This window comes from Syngnathus acus, chromosome 16 (assembly GCF_901709675.1).
Source record: "Syngnathus acus chromosome 16, fSynAcu1.2, whole genome shotgun sequence".
Taxonomy (NCBI): Eukaryota; Metazoa; Chordata; class Actinopteri; order Syngnathiformes; family Syngnathidae; genus Syngnathus; species Syngnathus acus.
In genome coordinates this window covers 6,777,543-6,803,213 of record NC_051101.1, presented here as the reverse complement: position 1 = coordinate 6,803,213, position 25,671 = coordinate 6,777,543, and the positions used below count along the sequence as shown (strand labels likewise).

General features: G+C 39.6%; 1 long non-coding RNA gene across 1 annotated transcript; it reads right to left on the bottom strand.

Annotated features, from left to right (window-relative positions):
• Positions 1-5,151: 5,151 nt before the first annotated feature.
• LOC119135961 lies at positions 5,152-17,170 on the bottom strand. The gene is made up of 3 exons (XR_005100646.1): positions 17,052-17,170; positions 8,411-8,575; positions 5,152-6,962 (listed from the first exon to the last, which is right to left on the bottom strand). It is a non-coding gene; the product is annotated as an uncharacterized LOC119135961 (long non-coding RNA).
• Positions 17,171-25,671: the final 8,501 nt, after the last annotated feature.

The window sequence follows — 25,671 nt, the reverse complement described above, 5'->3', positions numbered from 1 at the left end:
TTTTATTAATTGATGAGCAGTCATTAATTTAATGAGGAAAATGATGTTAAATGAGCTTCCAAATTGGCTTTCGTCAATCCATCCAGCGAATTCAATTGTAATGTGTATTCTGCAGATACTCTTTTAGGTTAGCGTGGATTGTAATGTCTACTTGTAACATCTCACTTGGACACTAGATGGCAGTTTAGGATAAAGTTATTAGTGTACATGATGCTCATAGTGCTTTTAAGTCAGATCACAGTTGCACATACTCAACATATCACAATTTTATTATATAGACAAATGTATTTGTATTTTAATTTGGCTTCTGTCATGGCAACCAATGCCTTTGTCCACCTAATGTCAATATTATTTTACGGTCTTCTCTTTTTTGCAACGTATTTACTTATTAGATTGTTTAGGAAGCCCACACCTAAAACACACACGCACACCTTAAAACATTTACGTTGATTTAAATAATCTGCAATTATTGATATTACAGTCTGGTTATCTTGAACAATCTTGCCATCTTCACTTGAAGATAAATTATATTGAACACATTGACAGCTTTGTGGTTAAGTAGCATGTGATTGGCAGCAAAATTTGTCCTTCAATTAAATGCTGTATTAAAAGTTAAAAGAAATTGTTGATATGCTGCTTTGTTTTCCAACCTTATATTGCACGCTGCCGTTTTTTGTTTGGGGAGAGTTCCCGACAACCCAGGTCAAACATGTCTGTCAGTGTGGCCCATTAATTTGCAATTTTACTTTCTAATTTGCAATTCTGTCTATGCCCCTGAGTTGTTGAACACAAGGATCACTTTGGAGGCTGGGAGAGAGAGAAAAAGCGAGCTAATGAATAATTTGACTTCTCCTGAATTAGTCACAAACACACCTAAGCTCCACAGGAAGAATATATAGGTCCGGAAGTGTTTGATGCTGGCAACGCAGCTTGGTTTGCAGCTCATATAAATCAGCAGTACAGAGGTGTAATTGACTAATGGGGCCTGTGGGATAGCAGCTAAAACAGGAAGTAGGGAGAATGCAGGTTCCTATCATAAGCATCACTCACACCTTACATTGCAACACTTTTGTTAGCACGCAGCACTTGCATTCCGGTGAGATCTTTGTGGCAGTGCCACCTTTAATACAGATCCATGCTGATTATAAAATGGATACACGCCTTATGCCAGGGGCCTGTGATTAAAAATTAAATAGGGCCAGTTCCTCAAATTAAGTGTATGATAATGTTTAGCCTACGTCGTCAGTGGCACGACGATTTGTGGGATTCGATTCCAGCTCTGGCCTTCCTGTGTGGAGTTTGCATGTTCTCCCTGTGCTTGCGTGGGTTTCTCTAGGTTCTCCGGTTTCCTCCCATCCCGAAACATCCCAATTGACCACTCCAAATTGCCTGTAGGTGTGAATGGTCGTTCGTCTATGTGTGCCCTGTGATTGGCTGGCAACCAATTCAGGGTGTCGTCCGCTTACTACCCCAAGTCAGCTGGGATAGGCTCCAGCAGGCCCGTGACCCTCATGAGGGGCAACGGGTCAAAAAATGGAAGGATGGATATTTTGTGGTCACCAATTTACTATCAAATAAAATATATTTTTTTTTTATCTTGTGCATTTTTAGTTTCTGCATTCCTTTTTTGATACAGTCATTCTCTGTATGAGAATCCCACATCATTACAAGATGAGTTCAGTCTTTTTAAAGGAAAAGTCTTCTTTTCATTCATGTGTCAGTGCATTGCACTTTTTTAATCACATTCAGGTTGGCCAGGAGATTGTCCAATTTGCTTGACAGTGTCTCATTATTTTTAAACTCTACTAGCCTTCAGCTCTGCAAGGCTGGCTGAGTCTAATGATGCCACTGCTTATAGGCACTATGTGATCTTGAGAAACTTGGAATTTTGATGCCTTTTGAATAATTTCTTCTCTTATGCCATGATTCATTTATTTATTTTTTAAATGGATTTTTGTTTTGTTCAAAATTGTACATACTTCCAAATTTATTGACTGCAGGCAATATGACAATTGACAATATGGTGACTCAAGATGTATTTATTGTTATTTTTATTTCAGACCATATGAATTAATGTTCTGTTGTGACATGGTGACAATATATTCTGAAATTTACATCCAGATAGGATGAATATGCGGTTATTAAAATTAATTGTCTCATCGCCTTTTTCTTGGGAAACACCCCCACAAGGCAGAACTAATTTTCAAAGTAATAATTAGGCTGTACCTGCAACTTTGTATTAGGTCATGCATTATATTTCATTCTATCTTCCTGCCACCCACCACGTCTTTGCATCGCTTTCTATTCTCTGTCTATTTTTTGTAATATAAAAATTCCTGCAGGGGGTAAAGGAAGGAGCGAGTGACAGACTAAGCGAGGCGCAGTGGGCACTGGAGAGAAAGGCGTTGCATGGCCCGGAGCCTAACTAGTAATAAAGTCATTAATTCAGCTGATTAAGTTGGCCTTTGGGTTAAGGAAAAATCATATCCATCTCCCTTTGAGATGTGACTGGGGAAGCACAAGAGAAGGAGAAGCCAGCTAATTAGTGCTGAAAAACAGAGAGGGGGGAGGCAGAGAGGGAGATGAGAGATGGGAGGGAGGGAGGGAGGGAGGGAGGGAGGGACAAATCAAATGAGAAAGACCCTGTATGTGTGCGATGGAGGTTTGGGGGGCAGGTAGGTGTTTGGAAAGAACTACTAATGAGGCATGTTTGGGGTGAGGGAGTGACGAGCTCATCAAAACACTCGCCTTCCAGGCGTAGCATCGCCCTCAAAGAGAGCCTGCTTACCTTTGAGCCTGACGCTGCCACTTAATGATGTGAAACAAGAGCGAGAGGGAAAGTCAGGTTAAAATGTCAGTTTGCATGCAATCTAATGAGCTTATTGTTGGATGCAAGAGAAGAAAGGAACGCTGCAAAAAGGCAATGCGGTCTGAAAATCACACTGCCCCCCTCTGAGAGATCATTTGGAGGTTTTTCAAAAGTGCAATGACTGAAAATGTTAAACTTTTTAGGATGGTGAATCTTTATACAGTGTATATAGTGAAAATATATATCATCAAAAATATAAAAAAATACATATATTTTGCACATATGCACATAGAGTGGCACTGATCATAAAAACTGTGTTTTGGAAATGGATGGATCGACCTCACACTGTCCCATCATTAGTGAGTTATTTTTACAACATGGATGGATGGATGGCACAAATAAAACAGCGAAAACATTACAAAGTAACATGACCAAAGCAATCATTCCCCATTTGTGAGGCACTTGAATCCGAGGTTCAAAGGTAGTCAAAACAATGGCAATAGTGAAGCTACAAAGTAAAAAGTGTGTCATCATTCCCGCAGGAGAAAAAAGCAACTTTGACTGGCTATGCTCGAAAAGTCCTGGTAGCAGCCATTGAAACACTAGAGTTGGTGACTGTCAACACCGAAACAATCTATCCAATAATCAATCAATCTATCTATCTATCTATCTATCTATCTATCTATCTATCTATCTATCTATCTATCTATCTATCTATCTATCTATCTATCTATCTATCTATCTATCTATCTATCTATCTATCTATCTATCTATCTATTCTGAGGCTACATAGGATTAACATGCAAGGCATACTACAGAACCTAAGTGGACAAGCAATGAACCGTGATGTTAACAGAAGCAGAGATGTGAGCAGACCATAGAAAGAAATCATGGTTGTGGTCCAATTTGTTGAGATACAGAGGCACAGAGAGAGAATAAAAGAAAGAGAGTGAGGCTCCTAGCTCAGGAGATCAATACCATGGAAAAAAAAATCCTCATACTTTTTTGGGGGAAAAAAACATCAAGGATTCTTAAGAAAAAATGTCATGCATCCTCTTCACTTATTTGCCTCTCTGCCCCAAAGCGGAGGATGGGGAAAAGAACAGATGAAAGATTTCTAAATGAAATTATTCCAGCAAAATTGTTTTGCTCGGCCTGGTTTATATTTTCCTCACCACCCGTGTAAAGAGTTTACGCTTGCAATTAAGGATTCCTATTTTCAGGGGATTTTCTATGCAATTTCAAAGGAAGAATTCATTTGCAGTCAGCTTTGGTATTTTTAATTTTTTACAATTTCACACACCTCCTATGACACTAATTGCTTCAGAGTTATGAGAAATCCTCCTCGTTGGTATTCAAGCATGCAGCAATGTATTTTGGCACTTGTGCTTCCTGTTGTATTAAATTGTCGAAGAGTGGAAAAACAACCTCAGATTCCATTTTTGTAAAATTTGCTTTAAGAAATTCCAAAAAGCGTGAATACAAAAATAAATATTCACGTTAAACCACATTTCAGTATTTTAAGCATTTAATATTCTGCAAAGCAGAAAGAAATCCCAGCCATTACTTAAACAAAATAAAAGTATCTGATTTTATTGACATTGTAAGCGCTAACCATAAAAGATGTTTTGGAATATGGTTATTTACAATAATAATAATAATAATACAATCGTCCTACTACTAGCTACTGATGTTTGGGGACAAAAGGACAACAGTTAATCGAACTTTTTTCTGATCTTCCCAGGGGAATCCAATTACAGCACTGTTTGGAGATGGGTGAGATAAGTGTATCTAAGAAAAAACAATCAGAGCCTATCTGATTCCCCTGCTTTACCAGGACACATCCATGTAATGAAGTCACTACTTTCTCCGTTCCTCTTCTTTGTTTCAATCTCTATCTTTTCATCGCTTATAATCTGCTTTTCTCCCTTTCTTTCTGATATTTTGTCTTCACTTTGTCTTCCATTCTTGTTCTTCCTCAAATGACATCAATATTTTGTGCTAATATTTTACTCTCTCTCTCCATAACAGATCTCTCCTCATTTCGAAATACATTTCTGTTCATAATCATACCACTGGAGATAGCTACGGCGAACCTGAAGATGGTGTACATACGCAGTAACATGAGCGAAGCCAAGTGGGCGTTCTCACCTCAGTAATGAAAATATCACAAGAGACCCTTTGGGTTGGAGTGACCTTTGGTGAGAGCTACATTTTCGCCTCGCTTGCCTGCTCTTTTGTAAAATGCCGCGCCCCCCCACCCTTCCCACAAACACAGCTTCACCCACTCCTTCCTTCGCTCTTGGGCATTGTGGCTCAGAAGCTGCAACGCCCTAAAAGCTTGTACATCCATACACAGTGTAAATCATTTATCAGTGACTGTAAAGAGGAAAAGAGTGTTATAGCCGTGGTGGAGAATTGGAAATCTGATGAAAAGACCTGTGCTATTCCAGCATCATTTTTAAACCATGACAAAAAAAACAACAACTCAGAAATGTCTTTTAAGTATTGGCATGAAAATTAACATTAGGGATGTGAAAATGTGTCATTAGATACATCATTGAGAACCAGATTGCTTATAATATCTAATATTTGAAAATGTTGAACTTCCACAGAGAAATACCACATCCGGCATTTATAGTGTGATAAATACACGTTCTCTATGAATGGAGAAGTACTGTGATAGTTTCTGAATTATGTTATCACTGCTGTCACTTCTGACTACTGCTCCATAAATGGAGAACAGATGAATGCATTATTGGCACCATTATGTTCAAATGTCAACGTGTCACTCTGGTATACAAAGCGTAGCACAGCTTTCAGTGCTTTTGTGGCTAATGCATTTTCTCAACTACCCACATTTTGCTGTGCTTCATGAATAACAAAAACATTTATCCTCATGGCCTTTTAAGGGTAAAAAAAAAAAACGTTTATCATCTCATAGTATGGGAATAACCCTTTCTATAATTCTGTTACATCCATAGATTGACAAATATACAATTCCATAGTGATAAAATTTACTTCAAGCTTTATTTTTATCCACTGATAAGACCTTATTATCTGTCTGTATTGCAAACAATCACATCCCTCATGTGAGTGACTTAGTATTGAAATGATTCAATCCACAAGTGGCTTTATAAACATGATGTTAATTTCACTAATGATGTAGAAACAATTGTCCATATTGCTAGGAGTTGGGAGACTGCTTTAATAAGAGCCTGTAAAAAGTAATTACCTCGTGGCATGGGACGTTTTATTCGCTCAATTGCAAATGAATAAACAACTCACAGCAAAAGTTATTTTGCTGATTTGTTCAAGTGATGATCAATCTATACAGGACCTTCATCGACTTATATTTAAATTATGATGAATCCAAATAGTTTTTAATCCAGGCTGTCACAATCCTGCTTCAAGCCATCTGTCTTCATTCAAACTCAGTGACCTATGGACATTGATTACTGTGTTGTATTTCTTTTCCTCGACTGATCAATGTTTTTTAATATTGATCATTGGTACTCCACCAGTGACTGATTGTCATCAATATGATCCAACAAGCTTTTAATCTCTTTACGCCACAGTTGACTTACTGAAAAGTGTGATGAGCTGGTTAGAGAACGCGGATGTGCTAGATGTGGCCAGCAGTCCATATTTTGCCAAGGTTTCTGTAAAAAAAAAAAAAAAAAAAAAGAGGGAGTACTGTTGTAGAAAAGTTTCTATGAGAGACATGACATCACATCAACTCCGATTGCATGAATCAACTTTTGACTGAAATAGAAAAAGAATGAAATATTGAAGACACTTATCCCGCCCTGACAGCCTCGCTAAACATACTGTGCGATCCTGTGCTTTATTCCCTAGTAGTCACTCTCCATTACTATGTAATGATATTCATGAGCTGGGCCCACCATACGGCTGTGAGGATGTTGTATGTGTTTCATGCTATAGATCCAGCAGCTTCTCCTCAGGGCTATTTGGGTGAGGCCTAATGACCCAGACCCTGCTAATCCCCTCGAGCCTTGAGCTACACTTTCCTTTGTCGGGAGATGTTCTGATGAGGCCTTTGAAGGAATGTCACACTGGTGTCTTGGGCTTGCCCTTACTTCATACGAACCGAGCCACAACCCCGCACACACTCACAGCCAGCCCTGCAGTCCTATAGAAAGAAACACACACAATTACGGAGGTGCTCATATTTGCATGATCACATGTTGGTAAACACACACACATGCACACACACACGCACACGCACAGTGGGGCCCGCACAGTCAGGGCCACAGTAATAGGCACCCTGCCATCTGGAGATTCTGTCCAGGGGGTCGTAAACAATAGAGCCCACTCAAAAGACATTATCAGCACAAGTGGAAGTGTGTGCGTTTGTGTTGTTAATATAACCGTAGATGTCGGCGCATCTTCCACAACCAAAACCAATGTTTTCTCATTATCCTGAATTCACCCCCAGGCTATTTGGTATTGCTGTTACGAGGACGGTAGGGAACACACCCTGAATAATGGGGCGGGGGTATGTCTGTGTTGAACATATGAATGTTGTCCAAATAATTAGAATTTACTTTTGTCCAAAAATGACAATAAGTCTAATTTGCATTCATAAATATCCCATGGTGTGATTTGATTTTAAATGAAGAGTCTACCAGCAACATGGTTAGCTACTAATTGGTGCCAAAAAATGCTCTGGGTGCAGGTTGAGTTCTTTATGAAAGAAAATATATTATTAGCTGTAGTATTAATCCCACAATGTAGTGTAGTTGAGAGATATTTATTGTAAGGAAAATGCTTTTTTTTTTTAGATAGGTACATCCTCTACAAGGCACATAAAATGATGCAATATGATGTCAATGCTACTGATGGCAATATGCATCCTATTCAAAAGTGCTACATCGCTGCAATCTTTTTCTAATCAAAGTGGAATCTTTTGGCCGTTCCCTTTTAATACTTACAACCATAAACTATAGTCCCTGTTCCACATATGAAAAATAATTGTCATAACGAAATGTACCCTCCCCCTGAGCCTTTTATGAAAATCAGATGTAGAGTGCGCCTAATTAGGCGTGATTCACGGTAAAGGAAGGGGAAAGAGAGGAATGTGAATAAATTGAGAAAGGGAGGAGGAGAGAAAGCAGTGACAGACTGGTGATTAATGTGAAGGCTGTGATGCACATCAACTAACAGAGACTAATGGAGGGATAGCAATCGTTTCTTTATCTCTGACGAGAAAAAGATGACAGGATGGAGGAACATTTCTACTTTAACCTTATCAAATTCATTTGAAACCAAAAAAAAGAGGACCAAAACTGTGAAGGTATAATATGTGTGAGCTCTGTGACAGCCTGCTGCTCTCTCGGCAATCAGCGGTGCTCCTCTGGATTGGTTCTGGTATTAATTGACGGAGGAAAAAGCAAGCGGCCTCCAGCCCCCACTCCCAAATGGGTAGCCTCTTTCTTTCTCTCTGACTCACCTAATTATTAGGGACACAATGCGGCACAATGGCGATATGGAACGAAACAATGAACATTTCCTAAATCATCCCCATTTCCCCTCAGCAATTACCTTTTGACTTTCAGAACATATTATTGCTGCTTTTACCTGAACCACTGTGTGTTATCACACCCTCTCCTAGTGCTGGTACAGATTGCAATGGATGTGATGGGAAATTGAAGAACAAAGATTTCAGACATCATAGGAGGTCTATGAGTCGTAGATTGTCTGGTCCCTCATTAGCGCAGGGAGGGGGAGTTTCGGGTGGGTCATCTAAAAAAAGAACAATGACGTTGCCATTAAACTAATGCACCAGTGCAAATAATACAACATTTTATAATCCAAAATAATAATCGCCATGTGATAAAATAGAATAACTCCAGAGTTTAAATAATGCAGGGTCTTTAATAACGACAATATTCTTGCCTCATAATGTAAAAGATGTATTGTGAGAAACATTTTTCAAAAGTGATTGCAAATTTCTCTTTCGTAGCTTTGAAGTGAAAATGGAAAAAATGACTGCGTTCTGGGTTCGTCTTGTTTTCGCTTTGGCTAATCGGAGGTGTTTCCCAATTTCCAATTATTATATGAATTATTCTCTGACAGCCTTGTAATTAACTGGTCCAGGAGGTACCCTGCCTCTCAACCCAGGTCAGCTGGAATAGGATCCAGATCACCTGCGATCCTAATGAGTATATGTGGTAGAGAAAATGCCTGGATGGTCACATTTTTAAAATCACTTGTACTCAATAAAGGAAAAAAAAAACTGCATGGAGATTTCTTGTAGTTTCGAAACCTAGGCAATAATCTGCACTTTTTTTTTTTCTTTTATTAGAGCAAACACATTATAAATAATTTGTCAGTCAGCTCACATAAGCACGGTACATCTCTTTAATAAGCCGGGGTCATAGTACCTGCCACGTGTCTCACGTAGTCAGACAACCTCTGCTGTCTCTGATGGGCAGAAGCCGTCAGCCATGCACGTTCATTAGGAGCAAGGCTCTTTTGCCGTCAACTCCACCGAGTGATCAGTGTTCTCTTTCTAGGTCACCGGTTTGGCGATGCGCTGTGCCACTGGGAGTCACTCATATTCCAATTGCACCTTAGCAGGAGAAGGCAGCCACATGTCCAATTATACTCCCTCTAACAACCCCATCCCTCCGCCATTGGATCTGGAGCAGTCATTTTACATTCAGACGTCTTCTCTCACACTCTGTTCCCCGAGTCCCTGAAGATGGCGGGGACAGACAAGGAAAGATTGTTTCCTGATTGCCGGCAAGAGGAAAAAGAGGGAATGTTTTTTTTTTTTTAAATATTTAGTGGTGAAAAGGTCTCGCTGGAATGAGGTTTTGTTTTGTTTTATATTTGATGTTGGTAAACGTCAGAGCTACACAGGTCTTCCATTTAAATCACAGAGATGTCACAGTCAATGAGGCTCCACGGTGACTACACTCATGACTTTTTCAGAGCTGTTGTGACTTGAGAATGACACGAGAATGTTAACATGGCACTGGCTCATGAGGGAACGATCTGATTGGTGCACCGTGGAGCTGTTTAATTCAAAATGATTTCAGACGTATACCTTCTAACATCTGTAGACGATCATTCGTGCGCCGGAAAACAACACCGGCACACTTAATATGTTCCAATTTCTCGATAGATGCATAAATGTATGTGCTGTATATGCAGCAGTTGTGTGATTGATTGATGGTAAATCCAGAGTGTTGATTTACTTTTACGCTGCACAAGCACATCGAGGTAATTTTTATTTCATCAAGCCAAGTCTCGCCACAATAAGATAAAAAGGCATACTTTTTTTTTTTTTTCTTCCAGAGAGAGCAAGGCTGTTTCGTCTGAAAATTAATCATGCTCATGTGCAAATTTAAAAAGAAAAAGAGTGGAGAAGGAGAATCCAATTAAAAAGCTGAAATGAATTAGGTATTATCTTATCATTGCAAGGTGACGGTCTTTGCTGTGGTGGCTCAGAGCAGTTTCATAAAGGAGATGAAAAAAACAAGTCGCCCATGTAGAAAGAAAAAAAAAAGTCTTATTACCACTTGGGATATGTATATTAATATGAATCTAATTATATGAACACCCTGGTGTAATAGCTCCTAGTTTTTAAGCCACGTATTAAGCTACCTGCACATATCTACACAATATATTTTTTTTGTTCTAAGGACGATTGTTTTATTTTTTCATGCCCAGTCCAGTCTTGTTTTGGAACCTTTGGTGTTTCATCCATTCACTGATTGTAGACTAGCTCATTAAAAGCCACTTCAACTAACAGATCCGTTCAATGCTATAATGCCTGATTGCTGTTTCCGCTCTCACCACAGTCAGCAACTCTGCTACCTCCCAACACTGCATATAATGATTAGGATGCAGGGAACAATTCACCGCGTGTGAATTCCTGTGTGAAATCAATTATAAGGAGCATAATGTAACTACTTTACAGTTTGTGAGCTACTCTGTATTCAGAGAGGTACTGGTTGGAAAACAATTTTACTGGTGTGTAATATAATTAACAATGCAATTTGGCTAAATTAAAGTCATAGAAAAAAAACAGACGTGCTTTTGATTAACAGTTGTCCTTAACTCCCATACTTTATTTATATTTATATCTTTTCTATACTTAAATTCCCCATCTGTATTTTATTGCATTAACAAGGTGGTGTGATTTCATATGTTCTAAAGGCAGCATGGTCGATTGTGGTTTGCACATTTGCCCAAAGTGGTCCAAGATCAGACGTTATATGCCGTGTACAAAATTACAATGCAAATATCTAGTCCCATATCCGAAGTCACTAGAAAAAGAGCTACTTTCGCCCAGTCAGGTGACTCTTTACTCAATTTAGCCTGTCTATATTTTATAGTTAGTGTCTTTCAGTGTTTTCAATCTACAGTATATACAGTATAATTTTAATTAAATATTAGATATTAACATTCATGAATGCAACCATTTAGAGAATAGATCATTTGTTTGTAAAGTCAGGTTCTGTTTACTGGCATTTCACTGTTTATCACAGCTCGGCCCCCAGAGTCTGTAACATGAAATGCAGAAGGCCCGTGCTGCTTTTGTTAATTAAAGCTGTCAATCAGAAATGGGATTTTTTTTTCTCCGTCAGGATTTATTTGTGTCACTCTGACTGATTAAAGCTTAGATGAAAAGTTTCTATGAGAAAACAATAGAGTGGTTCTGTTTATGTGAGTTGAATGTGGTTTATGATTAAGTATTATTTATTACAATTTCTTCCAGCAGATTAGCCTCCCGAAATACTTATTGTGAAGACTTTTGCTCTGCTGCTTGCGCATAACATGATGGACAGACGGATGGATGGAAAGATGGACGGACGGACGGACGGACGGACAGATAGATAGATAGATAGATAGATAGATAGATAGATAGATAGATAGATAGATAGATAGATAGATAGATAGATAGATAGATAGATAGATAGATAGATAGATAGATAGATAGATAGATAGATGGATGATGGATGGATGGATGGACGTTGGATGGATGGTGGATGGATGGATAGCATTAGGTTGCATCAAACTGTTTTTTGAACAATGTTAGACAAGAATGCTGACACTTGCAGTCCTGCCAACGCCTGACAATGAGAAGGTCTCCTTCCCCTGCTAAGAAATGCATTAAACACTTGTTCAGTGTCTATAAGGCATGGGCATGCACCTATTGTACCCTTAGGGGAATGACTGCATTGAAGTATTCTTTGGCGAGGTTTATAAATCTGCGTGCAGTGTAGAAGCAGAGATAAGCATTGAGATACGGTAGGAAGAAAAGGCCAAAGAAACGCCAACTCAGGCTTCTGTCAGTGATTGTTCAGCGGGTCCCTCGTCTAACTGTCTGCCAGGGCCGCTAAGAATGAATGCCAATTAGCCCACCCAACATTGTTTCTTAACAGTACATTAACTAATCATGTGTTGAAAAGCCTCTAAGCTCTCAGGAGTTAATTGTTTTTTTTTTAAAGAAAAGCATCACAGAATCCCATCTCACTATAGTAATCGCTTGGATCTGATTTTCTTCCCCCATCAAACAAAGAAACTATCGGAAGACTGATTGAATATTTTACGTGAATGCTAAAAGTATTTTTTTCTTATTGTATGCTGGTTGGACAATTGTAAAAACCAGGATTATACAAACTGTATCTTTTTTTTTAACCCTGCTTCATTGAATGTCTAAAAAAGTGGTAGCATTTTTAAAGCTAATATTGATTGATTGATTTAAAATTACAAAGGTGGGAATGGCAATAGTGATCCACAGAGCCAACATTGAAAAGTACGTATTAGCCCAAGCCATTGACCTGTGTAAGCAGACTTGTTCTGCCGTACAATGGCAGCCTGGTGCTAATGCTCATTTACACTTTAGGGCGAAGGAGGCTGCTGCTGTGATTGTGCTTCCTGACATGCAACATCCAGCGGGTTAAGGGGCAACAATAGCACCGTCGTGTAAGGATGTCACTGGGACTGGCAGGGAGATATAAAGGAGAGAATTGGACTCAGCATTAATGCTCAGCACGTCCATGATATCTCTGGGCCTGATCCTTTCCTCTCATCCCCTGTCCTTCAACAACAACAGTGCAATTATGTTTGGGATGATAATAAAAAGTCCTTGCTCTGAAGAAACCCGGCTTTCTTATGTGACCTCTTTTGCTAGCTTTTATAATGTAAATTAAATGTGGCATATTTAATCGAAGTGAGTTTTTTTTTTAATTGAAATCTAAAATCCATTCCACATATTGAGCCTATATTCCTTCCATGACTGAAAAAAGAATTATGAATCCACTCACTGAGGTCAACATTCCAGTTCAGTAAAATAAATCTAATTCCATTTGAGTCTATTGTGCTGCACGGTTTGATTTATTCACAAATCAAGACAAATCATGTTATTTTGTTCTCAGTCTGTGGTCTTTGCAAACAGCATGTCAGATATGAGCAGAAATCGTACGAGATCAGACTGATGTTTGCCTGATGAAAAGACGTTTTGGGCGGTCGCCACAGGAGGCCTGCTGTGTTAGGGAGGAGGGGGGAAAGGAACAATAGAAGTAGCTTAATGCTCTGAACAGCAGGATCCATGCTCCCACTCCACCTGGGACTCTATGCGGCGGATCCCCCTGACCACACGCACACACATGCACACACACCGCATACATCACGTGGGATGACCCGCTTCCATCATGAATATGGATGTGTTGGAAGAATGCAAATGCATCCCGGCCTGCTACAGACAGACAAGTCAGGAGCACAACAAAGAGAAGGATCCGAGAACAAAGGAGCAACTCTGCATGGATGCCTTCACTTCACAAAGCATGCGTTATAGAATAAACAAGAAGAAGAATACAAATTAGTGCATAGTAGTGCGCTATATTTTCCTGCACCACAAAAATGCGTCGGCGTCAAAGCATTAAAATCATACCAAATCACTCAATATTTGATTTAACGAGACAGAAGCTGACGAGGCGCTGAACACGAATGAGATGCTAAATGAATCACGCTAATATGTTTTGTGAATATTTGCTGCCCTGGAAAAGCCCTTCGGTCGGCAGTGAAGAGACCCCATCAATATTAGATGAAGTCAGGAAGGAGACTACTCACAGGACATTGGTGATCTGCAGAAAAAGCTCAATCATCAGAGCACATTTACTTCTAAAATGTGACAAAATTGACATCTTTAATTTAATAGCTAGTATTTAGAAATAACAGTTGTGGATATGATCATGCTATGCAATCAAGACTTTCCACAGCGCTTATAGAAGGGATGGCTTTATAGATAGTGACATTTAATGCAGGAGAAGAGCCAAGCCAGACGTGGTGTACAGAGGTCTGCTTGTAAATAATTAATCTTTGCTCTTCATGTCTTCTTGTCAGTACAGACGTGGGGCTTGTATCCTGGCAATGGGCCATGATTTCCACATGCTGCAGGGAGAAGGAGACCCTCAGGGGGGAGACAATCTTCAGCTTGCCTGCAGCAACTGCACGCATACACACCCTTGCTACACAACCGCATGTGTGTGCTAGCGAAATTGTTTTAGCTAGATATTTGCATATACAGATGCTGAAATGTGCACACGTGTCACGAGGTGTATAATTCATATTTGTGTGTTTGCGCACATGCGGGGACCAATGCACAGGCTTTACACACAATCATATGGCAGAATTCATGCAAGCATGCAAAAAGGAAATGCCTTGTCGAAAGATGCAAACTTTATGAGGGCTACGGTTGTGTGTCATTGGGTCATGAAGAGGGTGCGGCCATTGGGCGGTATGTTGATGCTGTCTACATATGTATATAAAAACGGTTTCCATTCCCTTATGATGCTGTTTGATGTCCGTCCTCTCTTTATCATTTACATCATTCTGCACATCTTTGGGAAATGTAATTATTTTCACAACTTACACCGTCCGCCACTTTGCTTGTCTGCATCCTAGACATTGAGCATGCAAAACTTTTTTTTATATTGTTACGGTCCATTGTCACTCCCGTACCTCAAGTTAAAAATCTGTGTCATCATTAATACACATTATCATTGATGTCAGAATGTATCCACAAGACCGAATGGTAGAGTACCTTGTTTGAATGGCTGAATGTGTTTTGAAGGTAAGTGCAATCGGCTCCATGGATCTTCCTACCTTAGTGATAGTAAATGACACAGGGATTGTATTTTATTCTTTCGGAAAGCATTGTGATTATGCGTTGCTTTGCAGCGGCAGATCAGTCATATTGTCCATGATTATATCTGTCCACTGCCAAAGCAGCCCACATTGGTTATTTTAGAGCCATGATGAATGTCTCTGATGAAACACATTTACTTTTATTTGGACATTGGGTGCTGGGCGCATTGTTTATTGCTAGTGTGATACAGTTCTAAAAATAGAAAATTCTTTCTGCACCTCTGTGACTGCCATTCTTCATTTGCCCTTGAAAGATGAAGTTCCTGAGTGGGGGTACCTACCTACCTACCTACCTACCTACCTACCTACCTACCTATCTTTGCAGTTCATATTACTGCAAGTATTTGACTAGAGATGTGCAGTGTTTATTCATTCTCTTTCCTATTAGGCAGATATGTCAAAAAGAAGCAGTGCAGCTGTTAAATATTAAAAGAAATTTGCTCATAACAGTTGCCATGGAAATTGTGAATAGGCCTGCACATGGACAGACAATCTCAAAGCAAAAGACTCACAAGGACACATGATATTCACCTCGTTATGAGAAGCAGTTGGTGAAATAAAATGCACACTGAAATGTATTTATGCCTTGGCAGTTCTTGCAAGCACCCATCTTACATTTTCAAGTAAAGAAACGCCACGTTGTAGCCGGTGCATCCGTGGCATTCATGCTCATGATACAGGGGGTAATTATTACTGATTATATTCACCATGAATAATCACCACACTGACCACGAGATGTACATGGATATAGTAATGAGTCTAATTATGCACATTATCACATAGCTGCTAAAATCATGCATTATGCATTTTTCATACCTTTTGCCAGAAGCATGTTCCAACCATATAGATGTTATTTAATAGCCAAGCAAAATTATAGCCTGTGGATTTTGAGGGATCTTTCCACACATCTAGCTTCCTCTTAAAATGGAGCAGCCAAAAGGTTCTCTGCTTCTTTCCTATCACATCAAAATAAACAATCAAAGTTAAGTAGAAGGAAACCTTGTTTGTGTAGATCCAACACGAAGATTAATTCAGTTAATGGAATTAATGTTTTGAAGTGTGTGTGTGTGTGTGTGTATTTTGAGCTGGTGCTGGTTGGGGTGGAGCTAATGGAAGCTTTCCCTCTCTGATGGGTCATGCTGATTATTATTCTGATGGCCTCTCAGTCAGATGCAAATAGCACTAATAGCTGGAGGAGGGAAAGCGTGTGGAGGGAGTCAAGGGAGTGCAAGAGGAGAAATGGAAGTGAACAAAATTATATTAGCATTTTTGTCAGAGAAAAATGCAAGTGTTTGCAAAAGAAGGCTTTTGTTTTGAATTGGAATGTGTGTGCATGTGAGTGATGGACAAAAATTCCTCAGGGTGTGCTTGAGGGCTTTATATTTCCCTTTAGATTACCTTCTCGGTTCAACTCTACTCTACTTAGATATATTGCACATGTGGCAAGATGTATGTGTCATGAAGACTGCAGCACATTTTAATATGCCATCACCCAGTGGATTGAAAGTGCATTTAATTTGCTAACGGTTACATTCCAATCACTTGAATTATATTTCATGTAATATTTCAATCTAACTACCGTATCTAAAATTAATAGAAGAATAACTCAACAAATAAAAAGTTATCTCAATTTTTCGAATCAATGAATTAATTAACTAATATAATATCACAGCAGCAATCTTATGAATTTTATTTTATATTACCATATAAATGACCTTGTTGTAATAGCTGGGATTGTCTCTTGCTCAACCGCAACACTAATGAGGACAGGTAGTATAGAAAATGGCAGGGATGGATGAATATCATGACAACCTACTTCAGTGCTCTGCAGCTAGACAAAGTAAGCACCACCCTCTTGAAATGTAATATAAAGGAGACATGAATCTTTTCAAAGCACGCACACGGTATTGATGTGACGTGTTGGTCATCTCGAGTTCACCACATCCTAAAAGAGCAATAAGAACCCTTATTTTTGAATGTCACGTGGAGCCTCTCGTATTTTGAAAATCAGATGTGTCAAATCTTCGCGTGTGCCAGGCTTAAGTGAAAAGCATACCTTCCTCTGCCAGCTTCTCACTGTTGAACTGTCTGTGGAAGACTTCATGTGCCTGGTCAATGACAGCTGTAGGCCCTGAAGTGGCGTTTCCCAGAGAAGCTGCCAAACATTCCTCTCTGCTTTCTGAATGACAATGGGGCACAATAACAGCAGCAACAGCATGCCACTCAGGCAATGAGAGGAAGAGAAGAAGCGGCGGCTTGTTCCCTTTCCCTGAGAGTGTCAATTCTCAGGCTTGCTATAGCTTGTACAGCTTCCTTTTTCTTCCATCATATGGTTTGAAATCCAATACTTTCCATGGGTTCATGTGCTTGGCAGGATTGCCCATGGACTGTGTAAGAGCTTAATTTACATACACTTTTTTTTCTTAAGTGGAGCGTCATTCATCTGGAGAGGATGTTAAAGCTTGCTCACAGAATTTCAAAGACTACAACAAAATGAGTGCTGAGAAAGAAACAGCTCTTGAACAAAAGAGCCAGCTCGAACAAACCATTTCTCACTTTGAATTGCTGTGATTGGATGCTAGCCAGTGTTGCCTCTCATATTCTGTTACATAGTCTTCAAATCAATTTCTGTCATTTGGTCGCATTTTATGCCAGGAACGATCAATGTGAACTTGGACTCAGTATTTCGGCAAGGCAAGTCTAGGTGGATTTATTAATGTAGCACATTTCATACACAAGGTATCTCAATGTGCTTGAAATTAATTAAAAGTACAATATTAAGAAGCATTAAGACATCTAAAAGAAAAATAAACTTACTAAAGCTTATTAAAATGATCAATGATTTCCCCCATTCATAATTTGGTGGATACTGTACAGATAGTAAGTAAACAGCATTTAGGGCTCCGTTTTCATAGCACATGTGTGCCATGACGCAAATGCTAGCTCACTGTATGTTTGTCAATTAAACAGACTGGGTGGGCCGACAAAGCAGAGGGTTTGCCTTGGAGACAAACCTTTCGCCTGCTCAGACCACGTATAAGCGGCCGCCGGCGCAGGGTAGACAACTAAGCACTGTTGCCGTGCACCTTTGTACACACTCTTGCTTTCAGCTGGTGTGTGGCTGGCTTGAGAAAGACCAGCCGGGCACTGTGGTATCCTTCGACCCTGGACCGGTGGGGGATCCAGGCCAGTGATGGCAAGGGCATAAATCCATGGACACGGAGCATGCGGAGACATTCGGGAGGGTGACACATCACCTGCTGCCTGCCTACACACTATCTCTCTCATTGACCTCATCCACTGCTGTGCCTTTGCTGTCAAGTGGAAATTCTTCCTATGGAAGTACTAAAGTCTTAGAAATAATAATAATAACTAATAATAACAATAATATGGTGCGAGAGAATATCACTTGAAATGAACATGCTTGAGGCCTTGAATTATTAAGCTCTCTGTTTGATCAGAAAATGCAAACAAAGGCTTTAAAATATCAGCTGCCCTGCTCATCCAATGGTATTTCAGGGAGTATCCCTGACATTACTTGTCTAATCCTGGTATTTGGAGGAGTAAACAAACACAACACAGTGTAATTAAAGGCTTAATTAACTGAAGGGCTTGAAGAAAACATGAAAAATGAGACCAGTGACAGACAGGTCTCCATCCCTTCCTTCTCCCTCCGTGACTGTTCTGCAAGAGGCAAGAAAGGAGGGTACAGTATACAATTATTTCGGTGAAAACATTTAAAAGTCAGCAGCGTGACCTGTGGGAATGTTTTGCTGTCTGACAATACAAACATCAGTCCTAGGCCATTCCTAGCGTTGTCATTTTTAATGACTGTTTTTTCCACAGTAGATATTTTGCCAAGTTGTGAAGTAGCGTTTTCTGGTATTAATTGGGCTAAGACATCCATTTTAGAAAAATCTCATGACACCACCCAACAAAATGAAACAATAATGTTCTTATTTCAACGTAACCACGAGTTTACTTAATTGTAAACATAAATGATCTGCTGACAGGAAAACATGACTTACGTATTTTGCTGAATGAATGAACACACAGTTTTATGGTACCTTCTGTCATCGAAGTAAAGAACATTTAATTGTTCTTACTGTCACGATTATACAATAATTCCTCAGAGTTGTCAATTAATTTTATAATCAATTGTCGATTAATCAGTTAATTTCAATACCTCTAGTGCAAGCGAATAAGTATAAAACAAAAAATACACAGAGCACCCTTGCACGTAATACACAAGAGTTAGGCAGGAATACACGGTCAGCAAAGTGGGAGATATAGATGGGTAATTGCCCACAAGCTCAGAGTCATTCAGTCTTGACTCCAGATGTTGGGAGAACATAATCCTGCACATGCCCACCCACTCTCCTACCCACACATATATGCAGCCACCTGAGCACACTCACAGGTTACACACACTAAGCAGGTAAAGTCAAGCTTGTCGTCAAGTCACAACAACCCCGCCATATGTCAGGGAGTGTTGACAGACTAACACGTTTGTTGGGAAACATTGAGTGTGGGAGTGTTTGCATGACTGTGAATATAGTGCACAACTGTCTGTTTAAATGTGTGTCTGCAGGTTGTATTTCTCGCACGTAAGCAGTCTCGGAGCAGCTTGTGCACAGTAGTGCCTCACAGCAGGAGTTGAAGCAGACGGTGCTCCTTTGTCTGATGAGGTGCTAAACGTTTGTTGTTTTTTGGACTGTTTAATTTGTTGCTTTAAACATGTGCATGTCTTTAACTCATCAGATGAGTTATAAACTGAAATCTTTAATAAGAACTACCCTAAACATTTGCCAAGATCAATTAAGATACAAGTTTTTAACACAATGTTATGACCAGCTACGTCTAACTGCCATGCAGTCGGGATGGGTTAATTTAAGAAAATCATGTTTTTTATGCAAATGGAAGCTTCCCCCAAATTACCGCAGTGATCAATTATTTTTCTGCAACTCATTAATCTTATATGTCTTTTCTTTTAAAGCTCCAATTCAATCATTTTAAACTTTGGTTTGCCTGTGCTCTCCCTTTTTCCATGGTGGAAAAACATCAGAGCTACCGACGATGAAAAACTGTCATGTTGTTAGCTTGTTTTGTTTCAGGCTTGGGTGTGATTTTCTTGTCCCTTATGTTTTCCCGGTGTTTTTTGCATGTCTCGTTAGATCAGTGTTTCTCATTGTCACGTCAGTTCGTTTTTATTTCGTTCACTCCTTTCTGTTCAGTCTTGTTGGGTCATTTCCATTATCATCTGTCTGTGCTCTGTGCTGCCCCTGTCCCCGTTAGTCTGTTTTTGCTATTGTTTATTTTGTTCCTTTGCCACCTGTTGTTTTGATCTCCATTTGCTTTAGTTTTTCTATGACCAGTAGAGTATTGGTTGCCTTTTGTTTCATTTAAATTAAATATTTCTTGACTAAGCGAAGCCCTTGCTTCCCCACACTTGGATCCTCCATTCACCATTTCGTGACAAAAAGCACAATTTTAATATAGCAGCCTGCACCACTTCTGTTGCTTAAAGTGAGTGCAAACGCAGCTATTTGGAAACTTAGTAAAAGACCAATGTAATTCAACAAAATTCGGACTTCTCGAATGATTGACTTGGAGGGAGTCACCTTGTATCTAGGTCATTTCAGCTCCCAGAAAACCCATCTGGTAGTGGTGGGAAAATCAAGCTTCAAATTTGATTCATGAAACAGTTGTATTTCTTTTGGCTCTGCTAGATAGCGCTCTGTTCAACATTGGGTGAAAGCACAGGGACTTGCCCTTTCTTAAACACCTTTAAATCAATAAGTGTCTATGTAAATTACTATCATTATAACATTATTCAAGGTAGTTTGATCACATTTGTTATTTTTAGAAGTGAGTATCAAACCAGTAGTCCTTAGTCGTCATTCAGCACCCAAGAAGCAGCTCTTCGCTTCAAATAGTTGGGTGACCATGTGGGATATGGTCAACTGGCTTATTAAAAAAGGTTTGATGCTTGTCTACTTGCAACATCTTAACAACAACCGGACTTCTTATGTTTGGACAATGACTAATAATGATGTCAACGAGAGACATGAAGGATGACATTTGTCTCTCTGGACATGCTGACCTAACAATACACAACAAGCAGGCATGCACACACAAACACATTATAGGATGGGGGTGTTGTTGGGCTCAGCTACAGTCCATCTGTTGTCCAGTCAGGAGGTGAATCTGCCAAGGTATGATCCCATGAGGAACCCCTCAGTATCACTCATGTTCAACAGCAGGTGGTGGAGTGTGCGATGGCTGTGAGGAGAGCCTTAGACCCACAGACCTGAATACTGACTTTGCTTAGCTTTGACTTTGACTTGTTCCGACCTACTTACTTGACTTTCCTGATCAGGTGATGTATAGGGCTAAGCCAAACAAGTTCAAAAAACAAAAAACACTCCAAAACACCCTCACAACAACCAAGTGTTTTTATCCATGCTAGAAGTCCCCCTTTCATGAATTAAAAGAAATTCTTTCATGTCGTGATCTCCAAGTGTGTTGCCATCTATCTTAATGTGAACCCTCAGCTCACATAACCAGAGGAGAACAATAGCCATTGATTTAGGCTCCGCTTTACATCAAGCTGAAAGAAAGCCAATCATCACTTCCCACAAAATCCCACAGGCACTTGAATATCCAGAAATTCTAAAGGGCATTTCATTCCTTGAGTTCAAACGACTTAACCATGTGTAGCTTCCATTGAAGCAGATGTAGCAGCATTCTACAAAGGTGAAAAGTATTGTACAGCAGCAGTTGGACAAGTTAATTTGTCGTCAACGACTCAAAGCGTGAGAAAGGGAGCATGATGTCATAACGAGGTAGCCTCAATCTTTCAAATGTGTTTCTACGCCTAAACACTCTGGAAAATGCAGACACAGCAATTAGTAAAATTAAGATACACAGAGTCCTCTATACTCAATTGGTTTCCACCTTCATTTAATCCATCATTGACTCTCCCCTCCATCTTCTTTGTCCTTGGTCCTCCTGCCTCTTCCTTCACTCTTCTCACTCAGCCCTCCATCCAGTGACCGTACGTAGCTCTCACTCTCAGCCTCTGTGGGCTGTGTCGACGCACCTCATCTCCCCACCTTGTCTCCTTCCCATTAACATTGTAGCAGATGGCAGGGCCCTGCTCTCTCTGTGTGAGCTTGACTGACAGGGGTTGGTCATTCACCTCCATAGATGCCCAGTCACATGATGCTTTGCTCTCCAGTCTCTCCACTCCCTCATCGTGTCCTTTAACTATCCTCTTTCCTGGGGCCTCTTTGGAAAGTCAAATCTCCTAACCTTTATGCTACCTTTCCTTAATCTTTGTCGGATAACGTCATCACGTCAAGGAGAGATGAAAATGTGCTTCCCTTTGACCACCGGAAAGGATAGCACTGGTTCAAATGAATTTGACCCCGCGTCAGTCATGCAAGTGTTCCTGATAAGTCTCTAGCTTGCGGACTTTACCTCCAAAATATTGTCTTATTGATCAAATCCAAAGATACACATACTAATTGTTTTTGTGAAGGGTCAATGATGACGTGTTTCATTGAATTTGGAATTGCTCATTCTCGAATAAATAATGGAAACATGTTAATAATTTAATTTCTGTTTGTGTGGAACCACAAACCTTTTGGTTTGAATGAACATTTCTTGGCCTCATTGACCACAGTATTAATTTGCATGACAAAAAAAAGTTCCATTACACTAAGTCTTGAGCTTGAAACTGAGCATGTTTGTGTAGTTTGTCAACTACGGCAATGCCTTGCTCTTTAAATGTTGTTGCCGTAAAAATGTGTGTATAATGTCTTTGTAAAGATTGCTAAAAGTTGCTTTACGGTTGCATCCACGCACCTTTCCTTAAGCATTTGTAGAATTTTAACAATAATATCCTCCAAGTACCTCATGTCATCTCACGCAAATGGAATAGGAAAGGAAATTTCGTAGGCAATAACGAAGATTTGAAGAAGCCCCTTCACGTTTTACAAACATCCTAACTTCATTAGAATTGATTCATTCATTTTTGATGTAACTAGTCTGCCACTGTCACATGCCAATGTTTTGTCCGTCTTATTTACACTTAAAATTGACTAGAAGTTTTTTTTTTAATAGTGCAACTGATGCTAAACCAGTTGCCAGGCAACTGGCCCACTTAAAATGACTGTATTTTCCACTGCTACGCTCTATGCCCCATAATACATATGTGGAAATTCAAGAGTAGAGGTGGAGGAAGATGTTGGAAGAATAATTTGCTCCAACATTAAAAACTGAGATGTGTTTATGAATGCAGCTCAAAACCCTGTCATCTAGCTTCAGACAAACAAATATATTTGAAAAGTTCAAAAATAGCTTTAAACACATGACTGCTTTCTTTGCTTATGATTCTATTTTGAGTGAACAAAGAGTCAAATTGATTTTCTTCTCTACAGGTAAGAAGCAGCTCAATGCCCATCTGAAGATAGTAAAATGGCAAATTCAAAAACTGTGTGGCAGGTTGAAGAGGAAATGAGCAAAGATCCGTCTTCAATGCACCACAAAAAAGCAACCTTTTCTTTTTCTGTCTCTCCCACAAATCTAACTCTCAGGCATATTGTCTCTAATCAGTCTCTTCCTCATTTTGATCCCCCCCCGAGTCCCTATCTCTCTGGTCTGTGTCACTAATAATGGAAAGTGTTCATTGTGCTCATCCATTCGTAACCTTCACAGTCCCAGGACACTGTTTTAACACAGCACAGATGGACAATGTTGATGACTAAGCTCAAAAATGTGAAACTAAAATAAGTGACAAACATCTGGACATGGTTTCCACACTAGTCGATATGAACGCTCTAAATAATGCCCACTCTGTGCATTATTAAAACAACTTATAAGAAAAATATAACCTGCAGAATAGTATTGTATTTATTTAGACTATAAAAATGATGTTGTTTCTGTTCATTTGTCTTGGTGCTACTTGCAGGAACACAAAGGATTAACACTGTCGAGTTTCTTCAGCAAATACTTCTATTGCTATTGTTTTGCTTTTCAAAATCAGCATTCTTTGTTGCCAGATGCAGAAAGCAACTGTTCTCAGCAAAAACAGAGGTCTAATAAACCTTTGGCTGTGGACTACTAATGTTATTCCGCTTTCGCTGACTGTGTTCTCGGGCAATATTTGCTAACATATTCAACAAGAGCTTTATGAGGAAGCCATATATCAATGTTACGTGATCCAGTGTTTCTGTTGCCTCCATAGGCATAAAACTATAATGATCACATTAGTTCTGCTAAGAACTGTTTAGCCTTTATTGCTAATGAAAGTCGAGACACCAATATTTACAAATATAGATCCTTTTTTTTAGTGATTAATGGCTGTTGGTCATGTCCCATGACACCCCTGTGATTGAGAATTATTTTGAAACCAATATTTAATATATTGATATACATTGGTAGTAGTAACTCTACTGCTCTCTGGAATTTACTGCTAGTAACACTTTGTGACTCTATTTGTCTGCGTTTGCAATTGGGCTGCGCAGACCTCTCGACAGCTTATTCACAGTAGACAGCAGTAACCTGGAAATAATAAATAAGTATCACTCCTTGCATTTTGTGGTAAGTGCTGTGGAGAAAATAAAGTGATTGTCTGTATGTGGTGGTGATCTTAAGAACTACATTCCTCTAAAATACTTGTGCAAAAAATGGGGTCGAGTAAGTTGGCTCCTTATAAAATAATCTCTCCATGCACATTTTATTTGTATTTTTATATTATGCAAGCCGTTAATGTGAGTCAAATGCAATAATTCTCATCTATAACACATTTTTGTCTTGACTATCTTTTGCTTATGATCCCTGGAGGACTGTAGTATGCAACACTGTAAATTACACCTCACATGAAAAAATTGATCAGATGCAATCTGCTACTGAATCTGTAGGGACATCACATGCATGCAAGAATGCACACGCGCACACATACACACACTCACTCCTTTCACCCCCCCTTCTCTATTTCTTGCGATGACAAGAACAATCCGGATGAATAACAGCAGGGGTCATAGAATTGTACGTGCCAAAATAACAGAAGCGTAATAAACAGAAGCCTTCGCTCAAATTATGCGCAGCCGTTGCACATATACACACCCACAACACACAGTGTGGCCTGCACACGTACAGGCCCACGTGGGACAGGCACACAAAGGAATCCAATCAATCAGCAAAGTTGCCTTATCTCTTGCATATGAAAATGGGACTTCAGAAATTAGCTCATTTATTTTGCACAATTAGGGTTATTGAAGTGTGACAGTGAAAATTTAGTGCTCGCTGAAGCATGCGCTTGGCGACAATAGCAGGGAGCCAATTGAGTGCGAAGAGCATTTCAAGCTGTAGTATTTACTTATCAATATAACTACCGTTCTGTGCTGATCTCATTAAAAGCTCTTCCACTGTTTTTCCCTTTCAGCCGGCAGATGAAGATGAGTCCAAAGCAGCCATCCATGTCGAATATGATATTAGAACCAATGCAAAAATGAAGAAAAAATGTCTAATCTTTACGTTTCATGTCCTGAGGTGGCCTTTAGCGCAGCAACCGTGTTTGTTCTGACACACTGTTGAATGGTGCAACACAAAATATTCAGCAGAATGAGAGGTGGGGGTAATAAAATGACGAAAAGTAAAGGGTCAACCGA